The sequence below is a fragment of the Garra rufa genome, chromosome 16, assembly GCF_049309525.1.
Source record: "Garra rufa chromosome 16, GarRuf1.0, whole genome shotgun sequence".
In the NCBI taxonomy this organism is placed as follows: Eukaryota; Metazoa; Chordata; class Actinopteri; order Cypriniformes; family Cyprinidae; genus Garra; species Garra rufa.
Window position 1 is genome coordinate 32,466,669 of NC_133376.1, and position 11,797 is coordinate 32,478,465.

An 11,797-nucleotide genomic window follows, 5' to 3' on the forward strand; every position below is an offset into this window, starting at 1 on the left:
ATATTATTTGCTTTTTCTTTTCAGAACAGAACAATGTGACACTTTTTTGAGTCCTGAGCCACCAGTTGCACAACAGGTACAGGTTTTTCGCTACTCATGTAAAATTGCTTTTAATAATTACTAGAAAGACGTTGTTAATAATCCTTTAGTACTCCATGAGTAGCATATTGAGGATTTAATGCAGTTTGACAGAGCTCAAGGGATTTGTGCTCTAGACCCTCAAAGGCTTCCCGAGTGTCATAACCCTTTGTGTAGAGCCTTTTAATGGAAAGGGCTGCATTGTAAGGCAGGGGAATCACTGAACACTCAAGGAAGGAGAGCCTGATTTTCACTGACTCTAAGCTTTTCTTAATCAAGGAACTGTATTTTACTATTAAGATCATAAATATGCTTCCCTCTACTTGAAATGATGACTAGAGCTTTTGGGTTGAAAGTACTATTTTTGTATTTTGTCAATTTTTAATATATTCACATCATTTACACCTCAGTTAGATTTAAACATACACTACTATTCAAATCCTCCCTTTTTTATGGCTTTCCAAGACTTTATATGTGACCCTGGATCACAAAACCAGTCCTAAGTAGCACAGTATATTTGTAGCAATAGCCAAAAATACATTGTATGGGTCAAAATTATCAATTTTTCTTTTATGCCAAAAATGATTAGGATATTAGGTAAAGATCATGTTCCATTAAGATATTTTGTAAATGTTCCACCATAAATATATCAAAACGTAATTATTGATTAGTAATATGCATTGCTAAGAACATCATTTGGACAACTTTAAAGGTGATTTTCTCAATATTTAGATTTTTTGATTTTCAAATAGTTGCATCTCTGCCAAATATCGTCCTATCCTAACAAACCATACATCAACGGAAAGCTTATTTATTATTTATAAATCTCATTTAAAAAAAAATGACCCTTATGACTGGTTTTGTGGTCCAGGGTCACATATATTTGATTAAAATAGCAGAAATAGTGACATTGTGAAATATTATTAGTCTTCAGTGTCACATGAACCTTCTGAAATCATTCTAATATGTTAATTTGCTGCTCAAGAAATATTTGTTATTATTTTCAATACTAAAACCTGTTGTGCTGCTTAATATTTTGGTCAAAACCATGATGCATTTCCTTTAAGATTCTCTGAAGAATAGAAAATTCAAAAGAACAGCATTTATCTGAAGTATTCTTTGCTGTCTTTACTGTCACTTTTGATCAATTTAAGGTTGTCCTTTTTGGTATTAATTTCTTATATTGACCCCAAATCATTGAACAGTAGTGTATTTGCCTAATATGCACTACCAGTCTTTAAGTTTTTGAACAGTAAGAAGTTTCTCATTCTCAACAAGCCTGCATTTATTTGATCCAAAGTGAAGCAAAAACAGCAATTTAGTCCTGTGATTTCAAAGCTGAATTTTTAGCATCATTACTCCAGTCACATGATCCTGGAGAAATCATTCTAATATTCTGATTTGCTGCACAAAAAACATAGATTATTATTATTATTGAAAACAGCTGAGTAGATTTTTTTCAGGTTTCAGAAGACCATTTATCTAAAAAAGAAAGCTTTTGTAATATTATAAATGTCTTTATCATCACTTTTGATCAATTGAAATCCTTGCTAAATAAAAGTATTAATTTCTATCACCCCCCACCCCCCAAAATGTATGGTATAGTGTGTAATGTTAAAAAAGCCTTTTATTTCAGATAATTGCTGATATTTCGATCTTTCTATTTGTGAAAGAATCCTAAAGTGTTTCTTGAACAGCAAATCAGCATATTAGAATGATTTCTGAAATATCATGTGACATTGAAAACTGGAATAATGATGCTGAAAATTTAGCGTCCTTAGATCACAGGAATAAATTACATTTTAAAATATATTTAAATAGAAAACAGTTATTTTAAATATTATTTCAAAATGTTACTGTTTTTGCTGTAATTTGCATCAAATAAATGCAGGCTTGGTGAGCAGAAGAAACTTCTTTAAAAAACATAAAAAATCTTACTGACTTTAAAAACTTTTGACTGGTAGTGTAAATGAATATGAATTTGAATAGACTAAAAGGTACAGTTATAGCTATGGGAATTTAATCTCTGCCTATATTTAATAATGCTGTTAATACTGTGTCCTGAAAAAAATGTTTTAAGGTCAGACTGCAAACACTTCTCTTGAAAATGTTCCCATACCACTAGCTCAGTGTAATCCTGTGATCTATCAAATAGAACTTTTTTAGCTCTGTTACATGCTAGACCTCCCACGCAATAATACAGAGTTTTCTCATTGTGTGGTTTTCTCCAGAAAGCCCGTAAAGTCTGAGAAAATCGATCCAAACAAGCCTTAATTCTGTCATTAGGTGAGAGAGAGCCGCTCTGTGATTGGCTGCCTGTCTGCTCCATATTCAGAAGTGCTGGATGAGGCAGAAGGCACGCTGGGAAAATGGTGTTGTAATCAGGAGCCGGCTGTGCTGCCTGATCAGGTATGAAGTCAGCTTCCACCTTCCTCAAAATCCTTCCTCATCTTCCTCTCGTCTCACTCGTGTGTCGCCTGTTCTCAGGTACTATTACACTATATGAGCGCGAGCTGTTGATAGCTGGAGAAATGAGGCTGTGAGAGAGTGTATGTGTGGGGTTTGGGGGAGTATGAGTTGTTAGCGCTAGTAAGTTGGGTGGGGGTACTTTTTTGTTCCCACATTTGATTATTCAGGTTGGTTGAACTAAATTTCTGAACCCATAAAATTCGGATCCCCTTTGGGGGCTATTTACATATATTTCAATCCCCCCTCCTACAGTCTCCCCAGCTTCTGTCTTTTCCCTCCGAATGTGAAAAAAAAGAGGGCAGAGCAACCAGGCCTGTCTGGTCTTTAAGATGTCACTGTGGTGTGAAATATAGGCGAACAAGCAGGGCTTTGAAACTCAAACTGAACCCACCCTCCAACCCCCCCACACAAACACACACACACACACACACACACACACACACACACACACACACACACACACACACACACACACACACACACACACACACACACATTTACCTTCTGTTTCTCCCTCGTACACATACTTGCTCACGGAGACAACAGACCACCCCTCTCCCTCCATGCCGTCTTAGTTGGTGAGCGCTGTGCCCACTGAGACAGATCCATCTCTGGGGCCGTGTGTGTTCGTGTGAGCACATGTGACAGTGCGTTTGTGTGTTCAGTAGGCTGGTGGGGTCCAGGCACCAGACGCAGATGTTTGGGACGGGACTGGCGACGATGCACCTGTAGTCACTCCATCATGTGCCAAAGACTCTGGCATCACTTTAAGTGTTGGTCAAAACAGGTCATAAAAGGGATAGTTCACCCAAAATAAAAAAAACCCTGTTGCTTCAAATCTGTATGACTTATTTTTTTTCTGTTGAGCAATCATCAATAGAAAGCATATTTTTTCAGCTTATTTAGTTTTAAAAAATGACCCTTATGACTGAATTTGTGGTCCAGGGTCACATAATTTAAAACATAATTTATTGTTTCTTTGTAATTCTTTGAAATAATTTTCACTCAGAAACTGCTAATAAATTTTATGAAGTAAGCCCTACACCAACTTTTTCAGTGTATTCCAAGGAGAAAATGTTTTAGTATCATTGAGAGACTATTAGAGTTTTAAAAAAAATATTTTTATATTTTAATTTAAAAATATATATATATTTATATATATATAATAATCATTTGTATTATTATTATTTTTGAACTATTTCTATATAGTTATTATTTTTTATTTATTTATTTTTTATTTTTACAGAGTCCCACACTTGACACGCAGGACAAAAAATAATAAATTGTGCGCACAATTTACCAATCGGTTCCCTCATTTTAAGTAAATTGTGTGAACTAAATAATAGTTCATGCCCTCGTTGTAAGTAAATTGTGCGCTCAATATAATGATTAATTCCCTAGTTTTAAGTAAATTCAGATCTACTTCCTGTCTGCATTCTAATAAACTCATTCCCAATCCTCATTTACTTTTTTTTCTGCTTGTCATGTGCAGGACTCATATGGAACTATTACAGAAGGTTCAAATGCTCACTGATGCTTCAGAAGGAAACATGATGCATTCATATCAGGGTAAATTTAACCTTTTTTGTCTTCTGGGAAGTATCTTCTGTAGCTTCTGAAGGGTAGTACTAAATAAAAAATATTATATTTAGGCAAAGTAAGAAGATGTACATATCTTTATTCCGTTCAAAAGTTTTCACCCCCGGTTCTTAATGAATCACGTTTTCTTTTGAAGCATCAAAAGAAGGATCTCAAAATCATAGTCAAATCAAAGGTTCAAATACACAAAAAAAGCTGAAAAAACAAAGAATTTGTGGGACTTGAAGGATTTTTCTGAAGAACAGCAGGCAGTTTAACTGTTCAGGACAAACAAGGGACTCATGAACAACTATAACTAAACAGAAAAAAACTGTGGATCATTTAGGTAAGAACACAGTATTAAGAATCAAGTGTATGTGAACTTTTGAACAGGGTCATTCTTATAAATTCAGCTATTATTTTCTTGTGTAGACTATATGTAAGCATCTATTATGTGAAATATCTTATTCAGGACAGAACTAAATAAAAGAAACATGCATTTTGTACAATCCCTTTTTATTTTGGTAAAATGCTAATTATTTTACAGATTCTGCAAGGTGTATGTAAACGTTTGACTTCAACTATATGTACTATTTAGTATGGAGTAGACCCTCATTTAAGTGAAATGTGTTTGTTGTTGTTGGTAATGCCAACGTTTAAGCATGAAGATGCTTCTTATGGACGTTTGGAATCCGTAACTCACCGTTAATTTTACATAACACAAACACATGTCTCCTCGGATTGATTTGTCAAGGGGCGTGAAATAGTTTAATTGTTTCAAATGAACACACTCGAGCCCCCACATTGTGGATTAATTTTCTGACCGAAGTCTCCGAGGGCCAGGTCTTAAAATTCCGTGGTGGCCCGGTGCCCAGCGGCCCGCTGGAGAGATAAAGAGAACACATATGTAGCCAGGCTCAGTCACGCTCCAGTTGAGCCATCGCAGCACAGAGAGAGTTACTGCCGGCATGATGAGAACACTTGTTTGTTTAGGGTTGTTTTTCTGCCGAGTGCCATGGTCTAGTTGGATGGCACTTGTTTTGTGCTCTCCATCTGTGTATGTGTGCTTATGTGTTTGGTATCAGGAGGCTTGTGAGGGTGGTGGTGGTGATGGGGGGGGGGGTGCAGGGTGGCATTTAGTCAAACAGTGTTCCTGGCCCCCAATATAACCCCCCCCCCCAGCCTGGCCGTGTTCGTTCCCCAGCGCGCAGGCAGAATGCAGCGTCAGGAGCCCGAGCACTGAGCTCCCATTGTGTATGCTAAGCAAAGCGGAATGGCCGGGTGACAAAAGAGGGAGGAGTGGGGCTCAGGGCATACAAAGCCCGGGGGAGGGAAGGGATGGTGGGGGGAGAGAGGGGGCGTTCTGCCGCTGAGGGCTAAATAGACCCACTCAGCCCCCCAAACCCCATCCATAACCCCTGTCCCCACCTCCAAACAGCGCACACCCCTCTTTCCCGTCCCAAACCCTCTGGAGAAATCGGTGCCCACTATTTGGGCAGAGCTGTAAACTTGTTTCTGATTTTGAGAATTTTCCACGATTTTTATCCAGGTTTGAAATGCAAAGTCATATCTCACAATATAACTTCGGTAGATCACAATGACTACTTTATATCTTACTGTGCAACTCTTTATATTTATATATTGACTGGTTCCTGTTATTGCAATGCAATTCTATTTCTTGCAATTGCAAATAAATACTACTGTGCAAAAGTTTGGGGTCATTAAGAATTTTTGGTAACACTTTACAATGAGATTTAATTTGTTAACATTAAGTAACTATATTACTTAACATATGTGACCCTGGACTACAAAAACTGTATATTTGTAGCAATAGCCAACAATATATTGTATTGGTCAAAATTATTGATTTTTCTTTCATGCCAAAAAATCATTAGGATATTATGTAAATATAATTTTTCATGAAAATAGTTTGTGCATTTCCTAATGTAAATATAGCAAATTTTTATTTTTGATTAGTAATATGCATTGCTAAGAACTTCATTTTGGACTATGTTAAAGGCAATTTTCTCAACATTTAATTTTTTTTGCACCCTCAGATTCTAGAAATTTCAAATAGTTGTATCTCAGCCAAATATTGTCCTATCCTACCAAACCAATCATCAATGGGAAGCTTATTTATCAGCTTATTCAGCTTTTATATGATGTATAAACCTCAATTAAAAAAAAAATACACTTATGACTAGTTTTGTGGTCCAGGCTCAAATATTTAGTTAGTTCAAACTTACTAATACATTACTTGTATCTCTTAATATTAGTTAATGTACTGTAAACTAACATATACATAATTATTGTTATTAACTAACATTAACAAAGATTAATAACTGGTGTAAAAATATATTGTTCATTGTTAGTTCATGTTTGTTAATGCAATAACTAATGTTAACAAATGAGACATTATTGTAAAGTGTTACTGACTTTTTTTGGAAAGAAAAATAAATTATTACTCAGCAAGGACACATTAAATTGATCAAAATTTACAAAAAATGTATAATATTACAAAAGATTTCTCTTTCAAACAAATGCTTATAAATTCACACAAAAGCAGCACAACTGTTTTGAACACTGATAATAATAATATATGTTTCTTAAGCAGCAAATCAGCATATTAGAATGATTTCTGATTGATCATGTGACACTGAAGACTGGAGTAATGATGCTGAAAATTCAGCTTTGCATCACAGGAATAAATTATATTTTAAAATATGTTACAATAAAAAACAGCTATTTTAAATTGTAATAATATTTTACAATATTAGTGTTTTTACTGAGCAAAACAGTAAATTAAATAAATAAAAAATGATTTTATATCTCATAAATATGACTATCTTGCATGCTTAGATCTCATAAATGTTGCCATTACTCTAGTATATGGTTTTCTATTTTATTTTGCCAGGCAGTGTTGTGTGTGTCTACTGTGGTTACTGTCTTAAAGTTCAAACTAGTTTTATGTAAAATGTCCTGTAAAAAAATCAGTTTTACTTTACCATGTGCATACAGTCAAGTCTGTGGTGTAAAAAGGTGGCATTAGCAATTAAAGAAAAAACACTTAAGCAAAACATGGTCAGGTCAAAATGTCTGAATAATTTTTGGACCCAGTTACATAATTGAACCATAGTGTCTTGCACCCACTAGTAAAAAATATCAAAGATTATATCTGGTGTCTGAATAATTTTTGGTTTGACTTTATGTGATTTGATTGAGAATAACATCTGATGTGACTTGATATTGTTTGTCTTGCAGAGTCTGGGATGACCCCAAGTGGACCCAAGTCACTCTACTAGTTGGGGCATCCGCTGGGTGCCTTTCTCAATGATGATGTTCAAGTTAACATCCGAATGGCCTGCAGCCACAGAGAGCTCTGATTCTGCCCTGTGGGCTGGAAGTTCACAAAGCCAGGGGCAGGTCTTTGATGAACGCTCTTCCTCGTTCTGCCCTTCCTCTGCCCTCTCAGATGCAAGGTAACCTCAGCACATCAAAGAGAGGCTCCATACAGAGTCCACTTGATGCTATTACCCCCCCAAACACACACTCAACACCGGCCGCCTCCCCTTACGCACACATACATCGGCCAGCGCATACGCTTTACATTTGAAAAAAAAAACTAAAAATGAATCACCCGTCCCATCTGTTTGGCTATGTACTGGTCTCCTTGCTCTCTGTTTGTCCCTGTGCTGTAGGAAGTGGCTCGCCGGGTGACTTTCCCCATCTTTTGTGATGTGAAATAAAAGGGGAGGTTTGAATTTACTGCAGTAAGACCCTCAGGGCAACAATTCAGGTGCCCAAGACAGAGAGACGTGCGACAGAGAGAAAGATGCCACCACCCAAAGGTGTGTATGTGCGCCGGGCCAGAGGTGAGCCTGAATGTCGCTCGTCAGCCTAGCGTTCTCCCGGCAGGCCTGACCCGTGGAGTCATTATCCCTCCAGGTAAATCACCTCGCAATCAGTGTGTCTGAAGCCCCCTGCTCTCCAGATGATTCCCCTGCTGATTGGCCTAACTGGACTCCTGTCTGAGGAACGATTACCCTGCATTGTTTTCTTTATGGCACATAGATTGAGCTGTTGTTAGCATTCGCTTGCAGGGTGGAGGCAGCGTGTGTGAGGCCGGGATGTGAGGATGTGCTCCGAGGTCGCTCTCTCTGCGCTTGATAAGAGTAACAGGAAAAGCACAGGCGAGCTTTCATTCTAATGATTTTGAATGAGCCCTTGAAATGGCAAACTATGATTTCTTGAACAGGAAATTGTAGCCAAGTTGGTTGAGGTTAAGGCCAGATTCATCAACGCCGCAACTGGAGGATAAAATAATCAAGAAATAGAAATTGGAACGTTGTTAGTGAGATTATTTGGCGTTGACACTAGAAGAGGGCACTACTTTGACTCTACTTGCAAATTATCTTTTTTTTAAGTATGAGTTCCAGTAGTGGTCAAGCCGTTTTGTATTGCCGTTTACCACTTTAGACCAAATCACAAGAAAATGCATTTTAAATGCCACACCATGTTGGGTTTCTCTTCTTTGTTGGTAAACTGGATGATTTTTTATTCAATTATTCATAATAGACTGACAACGTTCTCGTTCAAACACTGTTTAGGTTCTGTTTTTGAGATACTGTGCTGTTGTCAACGAGTAGGGTTGTAAAACAGATAACAGGTTTTTATAAGAAACAGTACCTCTCCATAATTTTTAGGAAAACATGCCCAAAATACCTGGGTTGTAATAGGTATAAACACTGGAAGACTGTTAGGTAACAAGATTCTTAAAAAATTAGTTCACTTCCAGGATAAAAATGTCTTGATAATTTACTGACCCCAATGTCATTCAAGATGCTCATGTCTTTCTTTTTTCAGTCGAAAAGAAAGAAAGATATGAACATTTTGGGATGAGTAAATTTTTAGGAATTTTTTATTCAGGAAGTGAACTCATTCTTAATGTAGACGTTTTGCCCAGATTTAAAAGCATTTTCACTATTAGTCTCAGAACCCTACATATAGTAATACATACATATATGTAGGTTTCAAAACAGCCTCCTGTAACTTGGTTTCACATTCAGTCAACCAAATCTTGTAATTCTGCTGAAATGTAATTATCTGCATATTTCTACAAGTATATACGCCACAGGACAGGGTGTTTCCACAAAAGGAACAAACGGCGAAGATCTGCTTCAAAGAAAGAGGGTCTGTACATTATTATAAGGATTATGTATACATTATGAATCTTTGTAACTCTTCCACCTTTCATCTTTCATGTGCTTATGAAAGTGGTGGAAAGATCTCTCTCTTTCTGTGTGTGTGTGTGTTTGTGTGTTTGGGGTGAGGGGCCGGGGGCATTAGGCTGGCTGTGTGAGGGAGTGCGTGTTTAAGGGGGGGCAGAAACCTGAGGCCACTGTGGAGCTGTGGAGACAAAAGGAGATCCACGTGAGACTCAGGCACATGCAGGCTTGGCTTACCTGCTCACCTGCTCTACCTCCTCCATGAACTTTTGGCCCTGAGAGCACAACCTGCAGCCTCTTGCCACTGCAGGCCACACCCTGTCTCCCTCGCTTCCTCTCGCCCCCTCCGTTTCTCTTCTCCCGTCTCTCTCTTCTGACCCCTCTATTCTCCTTCTCCATTCACCCCTTCATTTCCCAGCCACTTCTCTTTCCCTGGGCTTCGCTGTCACCGTCCTCTCTGTTGCGTGTTTCTTTGTTGGTCCGTCCCTCTGTCCACTTCCTCCACTATTCTTCCTCCTTAGAGTCAGTGAACCTCACACTCTCTCTCTTTCGTAATCCTCAGTTCCCCAGCGTACTGGCGGCCTTAACTGTTGCGTTCGTCCCACACTGGACAAACCTGACTTTCAGGTCTCGTTCATGGGCAATATCAACTGTAAATGCGCTGGAGAGAAAGAGAGAGATGAAGAGGTCGTGTTGGGTTTGGGCTCCTGGGTGGGGCTAAAATGCCACACAGCTGAGCAAACCTGGGCCACCACAACAACATCTTATGTTTTCTTTTTTAATCCGCACTTTCTCTCGGCTGTCTGTTTGAGGAAGGAGTAGGAGGAGGAATGTACCAGACCCATTATGGGAAAACAATAGACCCTGAATGCTGATGGTTTTCCGTCTTTGTTAGTCTGCACCTAGAATACATGAAGCAGGGCAAACACTGAGCTTCTGCATCTGGTTCACATGAAAGGCCCGTGTACGGCTGAAGTAAACATGCCATTAATGGAAGGCTAGATTGACATCATGCTGCTTTGAAGTATTGTATGGTTAGTTGGGAAGTTGAGGACGTTTAGGATCACCACCCATTCATGAGAGGATTATTGCTTTTTTATATTAATACCTTTCTTTTTTCTTTTTTCTGAAAGAGAGCAAAGGATTTTGAAAATATCAAAGCAAAAATATCTATCTATCTATCTATCTATCTATCTATCTATCTATCTATCTATCTATCTATCTATCTATCTATCTATCTGTCTGTCTGTCTGTCTGTCTGTCTGTCTGTCTGTCTGTCTGTCTGTTTATCTGTCTATCATCATTAGTCTATCTGTTGTGTATTATCTAATCTACAGTATCTCACAAAAGTAAGTACACCCCTCACATTTTAGAGTAGTCAATGTGCAGCTTGTATAACAGTATAGATTTACTGTCCTCTGAAAATAACTCAACATACAGCCATTATTGTCAAAATAGCTGACAACAAAATGAGTACATCCTAAGTGATAACAGCAGTATGTTGTTTAACCATGCAAAGCCACATGTCCTATTCTTCATGTTTATGTTTTTGTCTGCTTGACAGGACCATACAAAGTTGTGTATCTTGTATTAGAGCAGTTAAAATTATGTCCTTCAAGTACAATTCTCTCATACTGACCAGTGGATGTTCAACATGGCATCTCATGGCAAAGAACTCTAATATAACTAATTAGATAATTAGAATTTTTGCTCTCCACAAAGGTGGCCAAGGCTATTAGAGGTTCAGTAACACCCTGAAAGCGAGTTACACTACAGTGGTCAGGGTCATACAGAGGTTTTCCAAGATGGGTTCCATCTAGAAAAGGTCTTGCGAGGTTTCGATCAACAAAGTTGAGCACTCATTCTGTGCATTGGGTGCAGAACCTGGCGTTAAAAAACAGACGCATGAGTGCTGCCAGCATTGCTTTAAAGGTTGCAGAAGTAAAAGGTCAGCTTGTCAGTGCTCAGACCATACGCCGCACACTGCAACAAGTCGGTTTGCATAGGCGTCATGCCAGAAGGAAGTCTCATCTGAAGCTGGCTCAAAAGAAAGCCAGCAAACAGTTTGCTGAAGACAACCATAAATTACTGGAACCATGTTCTGTGGTCTGATGAGACTATAAGATAAACTTATTTGGCTCAGATATCGTCAGCAGGTGTGGCGATGCCCTGGTGAGGAGTACCAAGAAAATTGTGTCTTGCCTACAGTCAAGTCTGTCTGTCTGTTTGTTTATCTGTCTGTCATCAGCCAAAAATAGGAACAAGATCTGAGTCACGATTAAAACACAAGCTAAATGCTATAAAGAGAGTTAAACTGGGCTTAGTCAGCATGGTTAGTTTTGATTTTTTTTTTACAGTTCATTCGTGGTATACATTACTTCATTCAACAGCATAAACATAGCATAAACAGGATGGTTTTCACTGAATGTAGCCTGTGAATCTGCAGT